Genomic DNA, 17,522 nt, shown 5'->3' with positions numbered 1-17,522 from the left:
AAATTTACTTATCAATTGTTCTATATCTATTCATCTTGCTGGGAGAAGCTTGATACAGTCTCCCTTGGAGTAACATGAAAATGTGTTATCTAGAGCTTTCTAAATATCTAGCAGTGCTTCTTGATAGACGTTTTTCCTTCCCCCCCTTCTATGTAATGAGGTGAATTGAGAAAATCTCTGTGAAGAATTGAGATCAAAGTCATCTGAGAGGCATCTGGTTGCAATCCCCACCAATTGTAATAATTGGAACTTTAAAAATCCTTCCAGAGGTATATTCCATATTCTATTTGAATTTTTATTTTTCAATATTCAAATTTGTCTTTAAAATATACCAAACATCTAAGTAGTAAATGGAGAAACTGATATCATAAAAATAATCAGATTGTCCTCTGTCAGATAACCTGAATACCGGTAATCCTCGACTTACAATAGTTCATTTAGTGACCGTTCAAAGTTATAATGGCACTGAAAAAAATACTTATGACCATTTTTTACACTTACGGCTATTGCAGCATCCCGAGGGTCATGTGATCAAAATCCAGACAACCAGTGGTGGGATTCAGCCAGTTCGCACCACTTCGGGAGAACCGGTTGTTAACTTTCTGAGCAGTTTGGTGAACTGGTTGTTGGAAGAAATCATTACGGCAGAGAACCGGTTGTTAAATTACTCGAATCCCACCACTGCAGACAACTCATATTTATGATGGTTGCAGTGTCTCAAGATCATGTGATCATCCTTTGTGGCCTTCTGACAAGCAAAGTCAATGGGGAAGACAACTGCATTGATTCACTTAACAACTGTAGCAAGAAAAGTCATAAAATGGGGCAAAATTCACTTAATAACTGTCTAACAACAAAAATTTTGGCTCAATCATAGTCATAGGTCAGAACTATCTGTAATTTGTAATAAATATATCTATAGCTTTTCAGAATCCAAGACCCACATGACCGATATAAAATATCTGTTTTAGTCTGTTGTAGCTTTCATTCTGAAGAAGAACAAAATGCTATTTAGTTTATATCACTTTATATCAGACAAACAAAAATTATCAGCCTAATATGGGGTTCTCTTCAGTTTTTGACCCTTCATGAAGTTTCAATTTGTTCACCAACCTCCAAAATTTTATAAATTTAACTAACTTTAACTAATAGTACCAGGAATAACAATAACACCAAGCCCTTGGATAATCCATTAACCCTTAGAACCCTGGTGCCACACATATTTTGGGAAATTCAGAAGAAAGGGTATCTTTTAAATTTAGCCTAAAAAAGATTCTCAGCTAAATTTGAAATGAAACTCAGTAGAATTGGACATGTTATCTTCTGGAATAAAGTAGTATTTTCTGCTAATGATTCAGGGAATGTGGTTGCAACTCTTTGTCAAGAGCATGGGTAGGCAATTGATGGGCCACATGTCAGTCTGTTGGTCCTTTTTTCCATCCTTCAGGGTCCCCCAAGATTGCATCAGCAAAACATGTAGAAGATTGCCGGATTATGGTAACTGCCAATGTCAAAGACTTTGGCAGGGATGGTTGTGGGTGGGTGGACCATCAGTGTTAAGTCCAAAAAATGTAAACAAAAAGGGCCATAAATTCCAGCCTCATCTCCTCCATGACATCATGGTATTACTGCCACACGTCTTCAGGCCCTTGAAGAAATTCATTTAAGGTGCATAGATACCAACTACAAAAAGATTGCTTCCTCCATCTGCTATGTGATAAGGTGTCATGCTAATGTTATTAATGGAGGCCTTGCAAGAAGATTGCACAATAAACTATAATTAAGTCAAAGATCAGTTTGACAGCATGGAAAGACCATGATTGATAATGACATTGCTGCAACAGCTATGAAAGATAATCAGAAACTCTTTGAGACCAACAAATAAATAAATACAAATAAATTCTCCGTAATGCTGATCCAGTTTCAAGAATGTGATATGTAATTTATTTTATTTGTTTATCAAATTTATTGGCCAACCATTTTACCACAGGATAATAATCTTTGATATTTCCCAAGTAACAATTGTTTAAAAATCATATGTGTTTCCCTGAAATTAATGGAAATCTCTCGTCTATAAAAGGTATTGAAAATTAGGCTGATATATAGATGAAGAAACCTCACAACTATTTAACTGCAGTCCAATGTATTCCACCATTTCCAGAAAAGTTTTCCAGCAAGTTTCAGAATTTGCTATTTATTTTTCAGCTTCAGAGGAACATTTTGCTAAGAGATGCTTAAGAGTGCCTAAGAAATGCCTTTATTACTGCTATGTAATTTGACAATTTGATTACTTTTGAATCCCTGCGCAAGAAGCTGGCAGAAAAAGAGACAGGATATCACACATGAGAACTTTCACAGCAAGTAACAGTTTCTTGCATTATCCAGCTTACCTCAGGGTTGATAAACTTTTTGACAGTCCAGAGGCCTTTTCATTGTTTCATTTCAGTGTTGACTTGGCAAATACAATGTAGTGTGTTAATCTTTTGCCAGATATGCTTTGCTTGCAGTTCTGTTGGGAGAAGCAGAGCAAATCAAATGGAAGTCCCCAGACTCCCCAAAGATTATATGTTTTGTTTCTGCCTGAATACTTTTCTTTTGTTTTTCATATCTTATTGTGATGAACGCTATTTTTCAGGATGGCCTGTTGAGGTTCCCCAACTGGATGATACTTGTGATCACAGGAATTCCTACTTTTTTCTTAATATTTGTAATAGAAGCAGAAGTTAGAGCAATATCTGAAGCAAAGAAGGGTAAAGACACGAAGAAAGGCAAACTGCAGATTGGAAATTCTGGCAGCATGAAAATGGCAAGAGCCATAGTTGACTTGACCTAGATAAGTAGATATTATTTCTCAGCTAATGAGGAATATACAGGTACCATAGTCCTCGACTTATGATCACAATTGAGCCCAAAATTTATGTTGCTAAGTGAAACATTTGTTAAGTGAGTTTTGCCCCATTTTACGACTTTTCTTGCTACAGTTGTTACGTGAATCATTGCAGATGTTAAATTAGTAACATTGTTAAGTGAATCTGGCTTTCCCATTGATTTTTACTTATCAGAAGGTCACAAAAGTTGATCCTGAGACACTCTGTCTGTCATAAATATGAACCAGTTGCCAAACGTCAGAAAACAAAAAAAAGATGATTAAACATGATACTTGTCAAACTTTTCAAGCTATTCATACTGCATACCTAAGGGACTAGAGCAGGTGTGAAATCTACTTGCCTTCCTTACCGGCTCGGAAGTGTATGCACCATGTGCATGCACAAAACCTGTGCATGCGCAAAACCTTCTGTGCATGCACAAAACCTGTGCATGCACAAAACCTTCTGTGCATGCACAAAACCTTCTGTGCATACGAAAAACCTTCTGTGCATGCACATGTGGTTAAAACCAGGAAGTAATATCACCCAGGCAGGTTGGTAGAGCTTTACTCCGCCATCGCTACCGGATCACCGAACTACCGGCCATGATCGCTACTGGATCGCGCGATATGGTCCAATCCATTTCATCCCTGGACTAGAGCAGCACTGTCAAACTCGCGGCCTGTGGGCCAGATGCGTCTCGCACTGGCCCTGACCATGCCCAGTTTAGCAAAGGAGGAAAAAGTCCTGATACATCATGTGATGACGCTGTTACAGCAGGATTTTGACAGCCCTGTACTAGAAAATGCATACCTAAGGGACTAGAAATTGGTACATAAACACCAAGGGACCATGTGTTCTATTCCTGCCTTAGAGTTGAAAGTGGGTTCGGTGATTTTGGGCGAGTCAGTTTCTCTCAGCCAACCCACCACACAGGGTTATTAATGTGGGGAAAATAGGAGGAGGAAGGAATATTAAGTATGTTTACCATCTTAAGTTATTCATAAAAATAATAAAAGTAGGATAAAAAGTAAATAAAGTAAATAAAAATAACAGCCCTATATCCTAAAAGGTTCCTGGAACTTTGTATTATTTGTAAGTAGTGCTCATTAAGCTTCATTATCATTGTCAAATTCTTTAAAGCTAACATACTTTTTAAAAAATAATTCATCTTCTTCCACAGGCTGATGTTTATTTTCAGTAGTGCACAGAAAATAACCTTCTTCACACATGAAAAGAACCAATGAGAAATAAAATGGTCTGTCCTTATATATGCAGCCCTGTTCCTCACTGTTTGGGTCTCAATCTGCTGTACAGATTAAAGCAAAAAAGAATGAAGTTGCAATTAGGAATAATGCTTGAATATTTGTTTTTCTAAATATTTATTTTTAATATTGATCTTTATATCTGTTTTTATATCTTAAAACAATCAGCATACTCAATTGTTGTATGCTGCCCCCAAAGTCACTTTTAGTGAGGTGGACGGCGATACTAATTCAATGAATAAATGAATGCATTGTATGGAGAATACTTTTTGCAGCTATTTTGTGGTTGTCCAGAATTTTGCACTCTGTTTTATCTCTTGTCCAGATTCTCAAAAAGATAGTTAAATTGGTAAACCAATTCCTGAACTGTATTTTTTCAGTTGGGAGGATTGGTGTAGTTAAAGGTCCTCTCATTAAAATATTATATAAAATATATTATTATGATTATATATATTAAACACATTTTATATATTTAAAATATTAATAACTTTAGATGTTACCGGGACAGATTATTAACTATAACTTTTTCTTCAATACAGCAGGTTTTTCATAATTATGACCTTTCCTGGGATGGAGGTCCCATTTTTCTCCAGCCTCTGTAAGAGCTTAACAATAAAGATCACCTAAAGAGCACGGAAAAGACAGTTTGATTTGAATCATAAATATATGTATATTAAGTAAAAAAGTAATTTGTATATGCTCCTATTACACTGCTTACCTATTTTGGGTATATTTCTCTTCCGTGGATGATTTATGGGAATTTTTATCAGCATGAAGACCTCTGGGTTGGCATTTTTCAAGATCCAGCTCTCTCAGGGTGTCTCACTTTATATGCCAGAGGTCTCAAACTCGCGGCCCTTGGGCCAGAAGCATCACACACTGGCCACGCCCATGCCTGCTTTAGTGAAGAAGAAAAGAGTTGTGATGCATCTCGTGACGATGCCCTGATGACACGAGTTTGACTCCCCTGTTGTATGTGGATGTACTGTATCTTGTTTGTAGCATACACAAATATAAATGAGTAAATCTAGTACTGCGAAGTAGAACATTCCATGCCACAACAGTTAAGAATAATTGCTTGTTTCTAGCTAATCTTAACTGATACCAGGTTTTAAATGCAAGAAAGAGATGGCTTTGCCAAATATGTTACCCGACCAGTGATAAAGTTTGCAGATACCACCAAGTAGGGGAATATGTTCGTATGCATGTAGTTTTGTTTTACAGTCTATGTGTTCTCATTTACTCAGGGGATTTTATTAGGCCAAAATAGTTCCGTGCAAAATCCACACCTCAGAGCACAGCACTGAGTCCCCAAAGTACAGAGATAATGCTTTCTGGGAGAAAGTTTCAGTTTCTTTCATATTCCCATTTTCAGCCATATTTGCTCTCTTTTCATAAAAGGAAATACTGTAGCTCCGTAACTTTAAAACTCATAATTCCTCTTCTACTACACATTCAGCCAACTTCTGAGCCAACTTTTTCACAGCTGTCATAACAAACTTACTTCTGCATGCTACTAATGAAATCAGACTCATCAATGTAGTACTTGAAGTACTTTACTTTTCCTGGAAGCTTTAAAGTATAAGTCAGTGTTAAACAGATCTCCTCTTGTATTTTAAGCATGTGATTTCATGTATTCCTTAGAGGAAAATAAAATAGAGAACATAGAAAACAAATTACCGGTATTCATAAAATTATGAGAACTATAGTTATTAAGTTTAGTCATGAACCTTAACTTATTTCTTTTTCACATTTGTCATTCTGCATTAAAAACAAACTGAGCCCCTTTTAAAATCCTTATGTTTGTTAGCCTCTGTAAGAGCTTAACAATAAAGATCACCTAAAGAGCACGGACAAGACAGTTTGATTTGAATCATAAATATATGTATATTAAGTAAAAAAGTAATTTGTATATGCTCCTATTACACTGCTTACCTATTTTGGGTATATTTCTCTTCCGTGGATGGTTTATGGGAATTTTTATCAGCATGAAGACCTCTGGGTTGGCATTTTTCAAGATCCAGCTCTCTCAGGGTGTCTCACTTTATATGCCAGAGGTCTCAAACTCGCGGCCCGTGGGCCAGAAGCATCACACACTGGCTTTCGTGAAGAAGAAAAGAGTTGTGATGCATCTCGTGACGATGCCCTGATGACACGAGTTTGACTCCCCTGTTGTATGTGGATGTACTGTATCTTGTTTGTAGCATACACAAATATAAATGAGTAAATCTAGTACTGCGAAGTAGAACATTCCATGCCACAACAGTTAAGAATAATTGCCTGTTTCTAGCTAATCTTAACTGATACCAGGTTTTAAATGCAAGAAAGAGATGGCTTTGCCAAATATGTTACCCAACCAGTGATAAAGTTTGCAGATACCACCAAATAGGGGAATATGTTCGTATGCATGTAGTTTTGTTTTACAGTCTATGTGTTCTCATTTTATTAGGCCAAAATAGTTCCGTGCAAAATCCACACCTCAGAGCACAGCACTGAGTCCCCAAAGTACAGAGATAATGCTTTCTGGGAGAAAGTTTCAGTTTCTTTCATATTCCCATTTTCAGCCATATTTGCTCTCTTTTCATAAAAGGAAATACTGTAGCTCCGTAACTTTAAAACTCATAATTCCTCTTCTACTACACATTCAGCCAACTTCTGAGCCAACTTTTTCACAGCTGTCATAACAAACTTACTTCTGCATGCTACTAATGAAATCAGACTCATCAATGTAGTACTTGAAGTACTTTACTTTTCCTGGAAGCTTTAAAGTATAAGTCAGTGTTAAACAGATCTCCTCTTGTATTTTAAGCATGTGATTTCATGTATTCCTTAGAGGAAAATAAAATAGAGAACATAGAAAACAAATTACCGGTATTCATAAAATTATGAGAACTATAGTTATTAAGTTTAGTCATGAACCTTAACTTATTTCTTTTTCACATTTGTCATTCTGCATTAAAAACAAACTGAGCCCCTTTTAAAATCCTTATGTTTGTTAGAATCTTTAAAAAGACTGCCAGATAAATAATAAAAGTATTGCTCAGATTTTATTTTAGTGTTTTAGTGTTTTCGCTCTTCTGGAGACTTTTGATTTAGCCCTTTATTGATACCTAAATTTTATGTTATTTGTCTCAAAGTCAGCCAGATGTTCAGACTGAATTTGGCATTTTTATTCACCAATTGAGTCCTGGGATAAGGAGGCATTTATCCACCTATCCAAGGACAGACAGAAGTGGATGTTTGATGGTGATTTTGTCAATGCCTATGGTGTTCAAATGATGCTCTAATTGCTTTGAGATTGCAGCCAAGGCACCAGAGGTGGGTTTCAGCAGGTTCTGACCAGTTCTGGAGAACCAGCAGTGGAAATTTTGAGTAGTTCAGAGAACCGGTAAATACCACCTGTGACTGGCCCTGCCCTCATCTATTCTCTGGCTCCCGAGTCCCAGCTGATTGGGAGGAAATGGGGATTTTGCAGTAACCTTCCCCTGGAGTTGGGAGGGAATGGAGATTTTACAGTATCCTTCGCCTGCCATGCCCACCAAGCCACGCCCACAGTACTGGTAGCAAAAAAAATTGAAACCCACTGTTGGAAGAAATATCCATCTGGGTTCAGTTCCAAGTGGGGACAAAGACACTGGAAACATGGAGACTGCTTGGAAAGATGGTTTAATGGTGGTCACATGTTCAAGGCGTTGGGTGAAGAACCAGAGAGGAAAGGAGAAGAAGAGAAGAAGAGGGTAGAAGGCTAGAAGGGATGCTGAGTGCCTGAGTTTATACTCTCTGTGGGGCCCCACCTTAGTGTTTCCTGTTCCTGTATAAGAAATGTACCCTGGTTGTCAAACTCCCAGGTGGTCTAGGGGTCTTAGCTAAGGTTGTAGGTTGTCTCTCAAGCTTGCTTGAGCCTTGCCATGTGGTGAGTTTCTGTTGCTAGATGAGTCCTATTGTGTTGCAAATGATGGTCCATTGACAAAGGTGGGGGGATTGAGTGAGCTTGGCTGAAGCCTTAATTGCCTATTGACAAAAGTGGGGGGGAGTGAGTTTCTGTCTCTGACCCATTGACAAAGGGGGGCGGGGAGGCAGGAAGCTGCTTTCTTTAAAACAGGTTTCTCCATTTCTTATCCAGGGTAATAATAATCTTCTGCCCTTTTTAATATTTTCTAAAATATTTCATTCTTCTAGGAGAGGAGTGAGTGCTAACTTCCTACACCACCACTGCAAGGCACCTATTACTATTGATGCTACCTTTGATTGCTTTTGCTACAGTCGTTTCATTACTATTTGCAGGTCTTTGTATTTTGTACTTCTTACTCTTCTACTCTGCTGTCTCCAGGTACTGCCAAGTCCACTATCCAGGTTTTTTGCCATTCTTATTGACAATTGTTAAGTCCGGGGTGTTATTTGACAGGTGAATTCTAAAGTCCCAGAGCACATTGGCTTCTTCCTTTTATATTACTTTGTCTGTTTTGTGGTCCTACCAGTTATTGCCTGCAGGCAAATGGTATTTTTTTGCTGATCTTTCAATGCACCACTGTTGCTACTTTGTTATGCCATTGTTTGTAATCAATCTGTATGGTCTTCTTGCAGCAGCTAACCAGGTAGTCCACAGTTTCTTCAGCTTCTTTGCAAAGGCAGCATTTAGTGTCTTTTGAATTCTGGCTTTGTTTACATTTGTTTGGGTGCTTTCCTTTCTGTTCAGGTGGAAAGATTTTTTTCCCCAAGATGGCGCCGACGAAGGCTGCCTCGGTGAAATGCTCTCTAATTGTTTCTTTATTTCTAATTGTTCTCTGTGACTCACTACGGATTTCCTACTCACGAGACCATCTGCTAAAAATTAAGGAACATTTCTTTAAGGAGCAGCTTTCTTTGATCTCACCCCCACCTGTCTTTACAAACACGGAGGAGATTCTAATACAGGAGGAGGCAATTCCCACGGAGCCATGGATTACCAAAAAAACGAACGACGAAAGCAACGGAAGAGAAGTAAACGATCTGGGATCTTAAACAGATTAAGAAGTCGCATTAAAACTCCTCTGCCTTCACTTTTCCTAACAAATATACGCTCACTTGCAAATAAGATGGATGAAATACTCCTCTTAAACAAATACTATTCTGATTTTCGCAATTCAGCAGTCCTGTGCTTCTCTGAAACCTGGTTAAATGAATCAATTGAAAATAGCAGCCTGAACATTCCAGAGTTTCAGATTGAACGATCAGACAGGATTCCAGAAACATCTGGTAAAAAGAAAGGAGGAAGCTTATGTCTATATATTAATAGAAACTGGTGTCAAGACTTTAATATAATTTACAAATTCTGTGACAACAATTTAGAGACTCTAATTATCAACTGCAAACCTTACTATTCGCCTCGTGAATTTTCCTCATTTCTTCTAATTGCTGTTTATGTCCCACCACAAGCCTGTGTAAACAAGGCATTACGAACTCTAGCTGACCAAATCATGGAGGCTGAAGCCAAACACCCTGATTCACTGGCCATTATTTTGGGAGATCTAAACAAGGCAAACTTAAGGAAAGAGCTACCAAAATACTTTCAGCATGTCAGTTGTCCCACCAGAGGCAAGAATACTCTAGACCATTGCTACACAACACTAAAAGATGCTTATCGGTCTTTACCACGTGCAGCTGTAGGACACTCTGATCATTGCATGATTCACCTTGTACCTGCTTACAGGCAAAGACTTAAAACCACAAAACCAATAATTAAATCAGTGAAGACCTGGACGGAGGAATCAAAATTAAAGCTGCAGGCATGTTTTGACTGCACTGATTGGAATATTTTAAAGATACCTCTGCAGACCTGGATGAACTCACAGATACTGTAACATCATATGTCAGCTTCTGTGAAGACCTATGTGTACCTACAAGGAACTTGCGAATATACAGTAACAACAAACCTTGGTTTACACCTAAACTTAAGCAGCTACGACATTCCAAAGAGGAAGCCTACAGAAAAGGTGATAAAATGCTGTACAATCAGGCCAGAAATGCACTAACAAGGAGATCAGAGCAGCAAAAGAAGCTACTCTGAAAAGCTAAAGAATCAGTTTTCAGCAAATGAACCAGCAAACATGTGGAAAACTCTTAAAAATATCACCGCTATGGCAAACCTCCTTCCCAGGCTGAAGGTAATCAACAACTGGCAGATGACCTGAATGAGTTTTACTGCAGGTTTGAAAGGAAACTACAGCCACCTATCTCCACAACCCCCATCTCAGACACACCAACAACAGCCAACCTCCTACAACTGACCCCATTTCATTGGGTTCACAACCCCTAGTGATCACAGAAAAGGAAGTGCAGGACCTATTTCACAGACAAAAGCCAGGAAAAGCTCCAGGCCCAGACAAGATAACTCCTTCTTGCTTAAAAGTCTGTGCTGACCAATTGGCCCCATCTTCACCCATATTTTCAATAAATCACTAGAGATGTGCTATGTTCCTTCTTGCTTCAAACGCTCTACCATCATCCCAGTGCCAAGAAGCCCATCATCAAGGAACTGAATGACTACAGACCAGTTGCTTTAACATCTGTAGTCATGAAAACCTTTGAAAGGCTAGTGCTTTCCTACCTGAAAACCATCACGGATCCGCTGTTAGACCCCTTGCAATTTGCATACCGAGCAAATAGATCAACAGATGATGCTGTTAATATGGCTCTGCACTACATCCTACAACATCTTGAGTCTCCAAAGACCTATGCAAGGGTCCTTTTTGTAGACTTTAGTTCAGCATTCAATACCATCATTCCAGACATTCTTCTAACTAAGCTAAACCAGCTACAGGTACCGGAACAGACTTGTAAGTGGATCACAAGCTTCCTAACAAACAGGAAGCAGCAGGTGAAGCTAAGCAAGATCACATCAAATACCTGTACAATTAGCACAGGGCCCCCCCAAGGCTGTGTGCTCTCCCCACTTCTCTTCTCTCTGTATACCAATGACTGCATCTCCAATGATCCATCTGTTAAGCTACTGAAGTTCGCAGATGACACAACAGTGATTGGTCTCATTCGAGACAATGACGAATCTGCATATAGACAAGAGGTCGAACGACTAGCCTTGTGGTGCAACCAAAACAATCTGGAACTGAACACACTCAAAACCGTAGAAATGGTGGTAGACTTTAGGAGAAACCCTTCCATACTTCCACCTCTCACAATACTAGACAACACAGTATCAACAGTAGAAACCTTTAAATTTCTAGGTTCTATCATATCGCAAGATCTAAAATGGACAGCTAACATCAAAAACATCATTAAAAAAGGACAACAAAGAATGTTCTTTCTGCGCCAACTCAGTAAGCTCAAACTGCCCAAGGAGCTGCTGATTCAGTTCTATAGAGGAATTATTGAGTCTGTCATTTGCACCTCTATAACTGTCTGGTTCGGTTCTGCAACCCAACAAGAAAAACACAGACTTCAGAGGATAATTAGAACTGCAGAAAAAATAATTGCTACCAACCTGCCTTCCATTGAGGACCTGTATACTGCACAAATCAATAAGAGGGCCATGAAAATATTTACAGACCCCTCGCATCCTGGACATAAACTGTTTCAACTACTACCCTCAAAACGACGCTATAGAGCACTGCACACCAGAACAACTAGACACAAGAACAGTTTTTCCCCGAAGGCCATCACTCTGCTAAACAAATAATTCCATCAACACTGTCAAACTATTTACTGAATCTGCACTACTATTAATCTTCTCATAGTTCCCATCACCAATCTCTTTCCATTTATGACTGTATGACTATAACTTGTTGCTGGCAATCCTTATGATTTATATTGATATATTGACCATCAATTGTGTTGTAAATGTTGTACCTTGATGAACGTATCTTTTCTTTTATGTACACTGAGAGCATATGCACCAAGACAAATTCCTTGTATGTCCAATCACACTTGGCCAATAAAAAAAATTCTATTCTATTCTATTCTATTCTATTCTATTCTATTCTATTCTATTCTATTCTATTCTATTCTATTCTAAGAGCTTATTTTCAACTAGATGCTCTTGGACTGGATCAGCCACACTAGTTAGCAATTTAAAAATTGTTGGTAAGCAGGTAATTGGCCTGTAATTTCCTGGTGCTGCCCCTTTTTCTGGATATTTCATTTTCAGGTAGGTTTTGCCAGATGTTAGTCACTCTTCAATTTTACCTCCTTGCAGTATGTTGTTAAACTGCTTGGCAACAAGTGAGTATAGACCAGTCAGATGTTTCAACCAAAAACTATGCAGTTCATCTTCACCTGGTAATAAACAATTCTTTTCCACCTCCTTTAACCACCTCCTTTAACATTCTTATTGTATTTCTTTGGGTTATCCCACATCTGTGCCCAGAACTGCACTGAACTGTTTCTTTCTCATCAGGAGTTGACTGATTCATTGCAATGTCTTCATTGATGGATTGGTAGAAATGCTTCTGAGTGGATTGAAATTGGAGATTCTGCCTATAATTTGCCATTCCAGCTTCTTATGTGCTAATTGTCTTGTCTGTAGTTGTTATTTGATGCATTGTTATTTCCAGTGCTTCCTTGATCTTCCTTGTTTCTAGGTGATGTCTTGAGAAGATCTTTGATTTTCTTGTTCTTATGCTTTTTTTCTTTGATCAGTTCTAACTTGCTTGCATCTGATCTTAGCTTGCTGATCTTGTTTTCCAACCCAATCTTCCATTTTGATGATGTACTGTCTGGCTTTTTTTTCTTCTTTGTAGATTTTGCTTCCCATGTATTCAGTTATAACTGCAGCTGTGCTGTACATTAGTTTGCTTGTTTCTTGTAGTGAGATGGTGCTTATATCTGATATTACAATATTGGAATCTTTTAATGCTTGTGCTAACTGGAAATAGCGTCAATGCAGGCAACCTTATCCTGTTGTTTTTATGTTGGTCAGTTATTCTTTGTTTCAGTTCTACTATTTCTTTAATTATTAGAGGGCTTTGTTCTTCCTAAAGAGGAAGAGGAGAGGATGTCTGGTTTCCTAATGAAAACAATTCAATAGCTATGCTGGCTTCCTCTACTGCCCAATTCTCCCATTTTGCCTCTACAGTCTGAGCTACTTCTGGCAGGGCTTTTATTTCTTTGCCCTGGATAGACCTTTGCATTTCTTTCAATTCTGCTTCTGCAAATACTTTATATATATATTTTATTATTATAAATCAATGTTGATCTGCTAACCTCTGTTCTCTTATTTCTGATTCTGGATATTGTTCTTTCTAGAATAGAATAGAATAGAATAGAATAGAATAGAATAGAATAGAATAGAATAGAATTCTTTATTGGCCAAGGGGCCTCTGGTAGCTCAGACTGCTAAGACAGTCTGTTATTAACAGCTGCTTGCAATTACTGCAGGTTCAAGTCCCACCAGGCCCAAGGTTGACTCAGCCTTCCATCCTTTATAGGGTAGGTAAAATGAGGACCCAGATTGTTGGGGACAATAAGTTGACTTTGTATATAATATACAAATGGATGAAGACTATTGCTTAACATAGTGTAAGCCGCCCTGAGTCTTCGGAGAAGGGCCGGATATAAATGCAAATTTAAAAAAAAGTGTGATTGGACACACAAGGAATTTGTCTTGGTGCATATGCTCTCAGTGTATATAAAAGAAAAGATACATTCGTCAAGAATCATAAGGTACAACACTTAATGATAGTCATAGGGAAACAGTCAATATAAATCTTAAGGATACCAGCAACAAGGTTACAGTCATACAGTCATAAATGAGAAGAGATGGGTGATAGGAATGATGAGAAAATTAATAGTAGTGCAGACTTAGTAAATAGTTTGACAGTGTTGAGGGAATTATTTGTTTATCAGAATGATGGCGTTTGGGAAAAAACTGTTCTTGCATTCATTTCAAATGATGCATTCATTTCGAATATCTTCTTCTTAATTTATAATACAGATAATTATTTCTTCGTTTTCTATCTCTGAATATTTGCAATGGTTAAACACTTCCCCCACCTCTCAGTAGTTTTGCAGCTCCTGACCCTGGATTGCTTAGCCAATAATCCTGAGCCTTGTAGCCCATTTTTCACCAGGAACTCCAATACCTAGCATAATTCTGGTTGACTCAGATGACAAGCTGGTATGGGTTTCTTTTTTATGTCTCATTATATTTTGTAATGGGAGAGACACTCTTTGTCTGACTCCTCCAATGAGACCTGTCCACTATGGTTGAACCTCTGGCATAACCTTCCCTTTGTTTAGAACACATAACCACATTCAGGTAGTGCCTCACTAGAGAATGTTATTTTTATTATTAATGTATTTATTTATGCCATCTTTTTATTATCATTTATGTCTTCTAACACTGATAATTGACACACAAATGTTATATGATTTGTACTCTTTTAAATGTGAACAATAATCTTTGCACATTGAATTACTGCCCTACAGAGGCAATTTAAGATTTAAGACACAGCTTTCTAGGAATAACCAGATTAATATCAATGTGATTTCTTTAATGTGTAGGGCATCAAGAATAGTAGCTTTAGTTGCCTTAGGGGCTTGTAATGTCACACCTTTTTCATGAATCTTATTGTTCTAGTAACTAAGAGTGAGTCAAATTATATATTCAATTGAATATACACTGTATAATCAATTCTCTGTTTTGTATTCTAAAGCCAGTGTACCATTGAACCAGATAAGTAACACAGCATGTGGACAAGGAAATTCTCTACCTGTATTAGGGAAGGGAGGAGATTAAAAGTGGGCTTTGGTGAGAATCAATTTTGGAAAATCAACATCTGGAAAGAAGTTGAAACAGTGTACAGGGGTGCTGATCTGAGCTACTGTGCTGTGGATTACAGAAGAAAAATATGCTGTTCTTGTTCCCTGAAACCCATCTTTGTGGTCATTGGTGTCCTGTAACATCTCTGATGTTCTCTAATCTTGGTTGTTTACTTGCAGATGCTTCATGACCCAACTAGGTAACATCATGGTTCAACCCTGAACTACATATATTCTCCTAGGTATCCTGACTAAGAGCTATTGAAAACTGATAGCATTTTGAAGTGGGAATCACACAAAAACTATAATGAAAGCTTTAGGGTAGATATAATAGCAAAGAAAGAAGAAATAATTCTCCACATCTGTATCTTGGTTCTCTCCACTTTCATTAAGACTCACAACACTCAGAAACCTTGCTCTTGCCTACTAAAGGGTTCTCAGTAAAACACTATGCATCCACTGTACTTTCTGTTATTAATGTAGAATCAGTTTGGTGTACTGATTAAAGTGATGACTTAGAAATCAGGTGACGGTGACTTCTAGTCTCGCCCTAGGTGACTTTGGGTTAGTCACTCTCTCTCAATCCAATTCACCTCATAGGGTTATTGTGGAGGTAATAGGAGGAGGAAGGAGTATTATATACAATCACTACCTTGAGTTACTTGTGACATAATAAAGGCAGGATAAACATATAATAAAAATGTTCTTTGACTCTGGATGTTGCATAATAAGAGTTCCACAAATATTTGGGCTTGCTAAGCAAAGATAGTTGCTTCCAACATTGAGACACATTATTGGAGATGATCTGCCATCCAAAAGGAGTTAATATTTTTCAAATGTTCTCCTTGTCAAAGTCCAATCCCTAGCTTACCTGTAAAATACTCCATGTATGAAATACAGCTTACTTGTGAAATACTACATAGCAACAGCAATAGCACTTAAACTTATATACCGCTTTACAGTGCTTTACAGCCCTCTCTAACAGAGTCAGCATATTGCCCCCAACAATTGATCGAATAGAAGATGTTGTGATTTGGCAAAGTTCCCCCTCCCCATGCTATTAAAAATATTGTTTTAACAAAAAATAAAACCAAACTGTATGTGGGTTTTTTTTAATGACAAAACCTCTTATGATGTGACACACTCTAAAGCATTCCCAGGTGCTATCAACTGGAACAAGGCAAAAGAAGCCAGAAAAAAAAATAGCTATTTTGGGTTGCTTTTTAAAACTAAAATCCATCCATGGCCAGGAGGCACCACTTGTGACATGCTAGAATGAACACAGCCATGCAAAGTAGTTCATAACAGAAAAAAGTTCTTCTCATTCCTGTGAAGCTGAGATTGGATGAGATCCACTTTCTCAGCAGAGCAAGTAGAGCAAGACACAATTGACTTGTTTACTGGAACAGAAAGCGTTCTTTCCATCGCCTCTGCTTCATTTCTAGGAGCACTTTGTATTCCTGACCCTAGATGTACAAATTGTGATCAGAAATTCATAGAGATGCATCTCCAGACTGAAGCCGTATGGGGTGTCTAAATTTAACTTGGTATTTGAATTACCATGCTTCAGTTCTAGATTCAAGGCTCATCCAATTGCAATGACAAAATTTCCTGTGTTATTACTTGTGTCAACAGAAATTGCTTTGGAGTTAGAGATATTCCCAGCAGAATGTACCCTGTAGTCCATGAAACGTATCTCAAAACATAAAGGAGAGTTTAAAAAAAGAAAAGAAAAAAGAAAATCGAAACAGCCATTTCAAAGCACTTTTAAAAATGAACTAATTAGCAGTCCACCTCTTCATGGAATAACTTGAACAACGTTCTTTGTAGAACAAAATTCAATTTTGCATCTGGGATTAGTTCTTTAAAGATAAGCCTACTTTATTCTTATGACAATTATAATTAGTTTTTAATAAGAGTTTTTAGGGACTGCTTGGTTTTTGCTCAAAATTGAGCTTTAATGTGAGATCCTATTGTTGAAACACCTCTTAAATATAAATTTAGATAAATCTATAGATTTATTTCCCCTTACCATTTAATATATAAGTGAACAGGTAGTTCTCGACTTATAAGGACTGGAGCCTGCCCAGTAAGGCTGTAAATTGTGATGCTCATAAACCAGGTCACCACATGAGCAGCCTGATTTTATGACTTTTTGTCAGTTATAAACCAACTTCTGGAGTCATTAAACAACTGCTTAAATTGTCATCGCCATTAAGCAATTGCTGCAATGATTAGGTAAACCCATTGTTCGCTGTGGGGCATTTTTGCCAAATGCCAGAATTTTTTTTTTTATTTGCATTTATATCCCGCCCTTCTCCGAACACTCAGGGCGGCTTACACTATGTTTAGCAATAGTCTTTATCCATTTGTATATTATATACAAAGTCAAATTATTACCGTCCTCATTTTACGTACCTTATAAAAAATGGAAGGCTGAGTCAACCTTGGGCCTGGTGGGACTTGAACCTGCAGTAATTGCAAGCAGCTGTGTTAATAACAGACTGTCTTAGCAGTCTGAGCCACCAGAGGCCCAAGTAAATGATTTTCAGCAGAAACATCATATATTGTGGTCATCTGACTGCAGGATGCTGCAAACAGCAATAAATGCAGGCCAGTTGCCAAACATCTGAAATAT

The 17,522-nt window shown here is 37.8% G+C and overlaps 1 protein-coding gene and 1 long non-coding RNA gene across 6 annotated transcripts in view; one reads left to right on the top strand and one right to left on the bottom strand.

The window, feature by feature from the left end:
* The window catches only part of LOC131196392 (uncharacterized), a 30,161-nt gene extending 25,043 nt beyond the window's left edge, over positions 1–5,118 (bottom strand). Inside the window, exons 1-2 of one of the 3 annotated variants that reach the window (XR_009154709.1) lie at positions 4,851–5,118; positions 4,633–4,755 (exon numbers count right to left, since the gene is read on the bottom strand). This is a non-coding gene — a long non-coding RNA (uncharacterized LOC131196392). Of the gene's footprint in view, positions 1–2,390; positions 3,126–4,632; positions 4,756–4,850 lie in introns of those variants that run through there. The other 2 variants (XR_009154710.1, XR_009154711.1) reach the window with 2 other exon arrangements.
* Positions 1–17,522, top strand: part of CPQ (carboxypeptidase Q) — a 215,428-nt gene that overhangs the window by 13,016 nt on the left and 184,890 nt on the right. The gene's annotated exons all lie outside the window — the stretch shown is intronic.

The sequence above is a fragment of the Ahaetulla prasina genome, chromosome 3, assembly GCF_028640845.1.
Source record: "Ahaetulla prasina isolate Xishuangbanna chromosome 3, ASM2864084v1, whole genome shotgun sequence".
NCBI classification, from domain to species: Eukaryota; Metazoa; Chordata; class Lepidosauria; order Squamata; family Colubridae; genus Ahaetulla; species Ahaetulla prasina.
The sequence above is the reverse complement of the archived record's forward strand: the minus strand, read 5'-3'. Positions and strand labels throughout refer to the sequence as shown.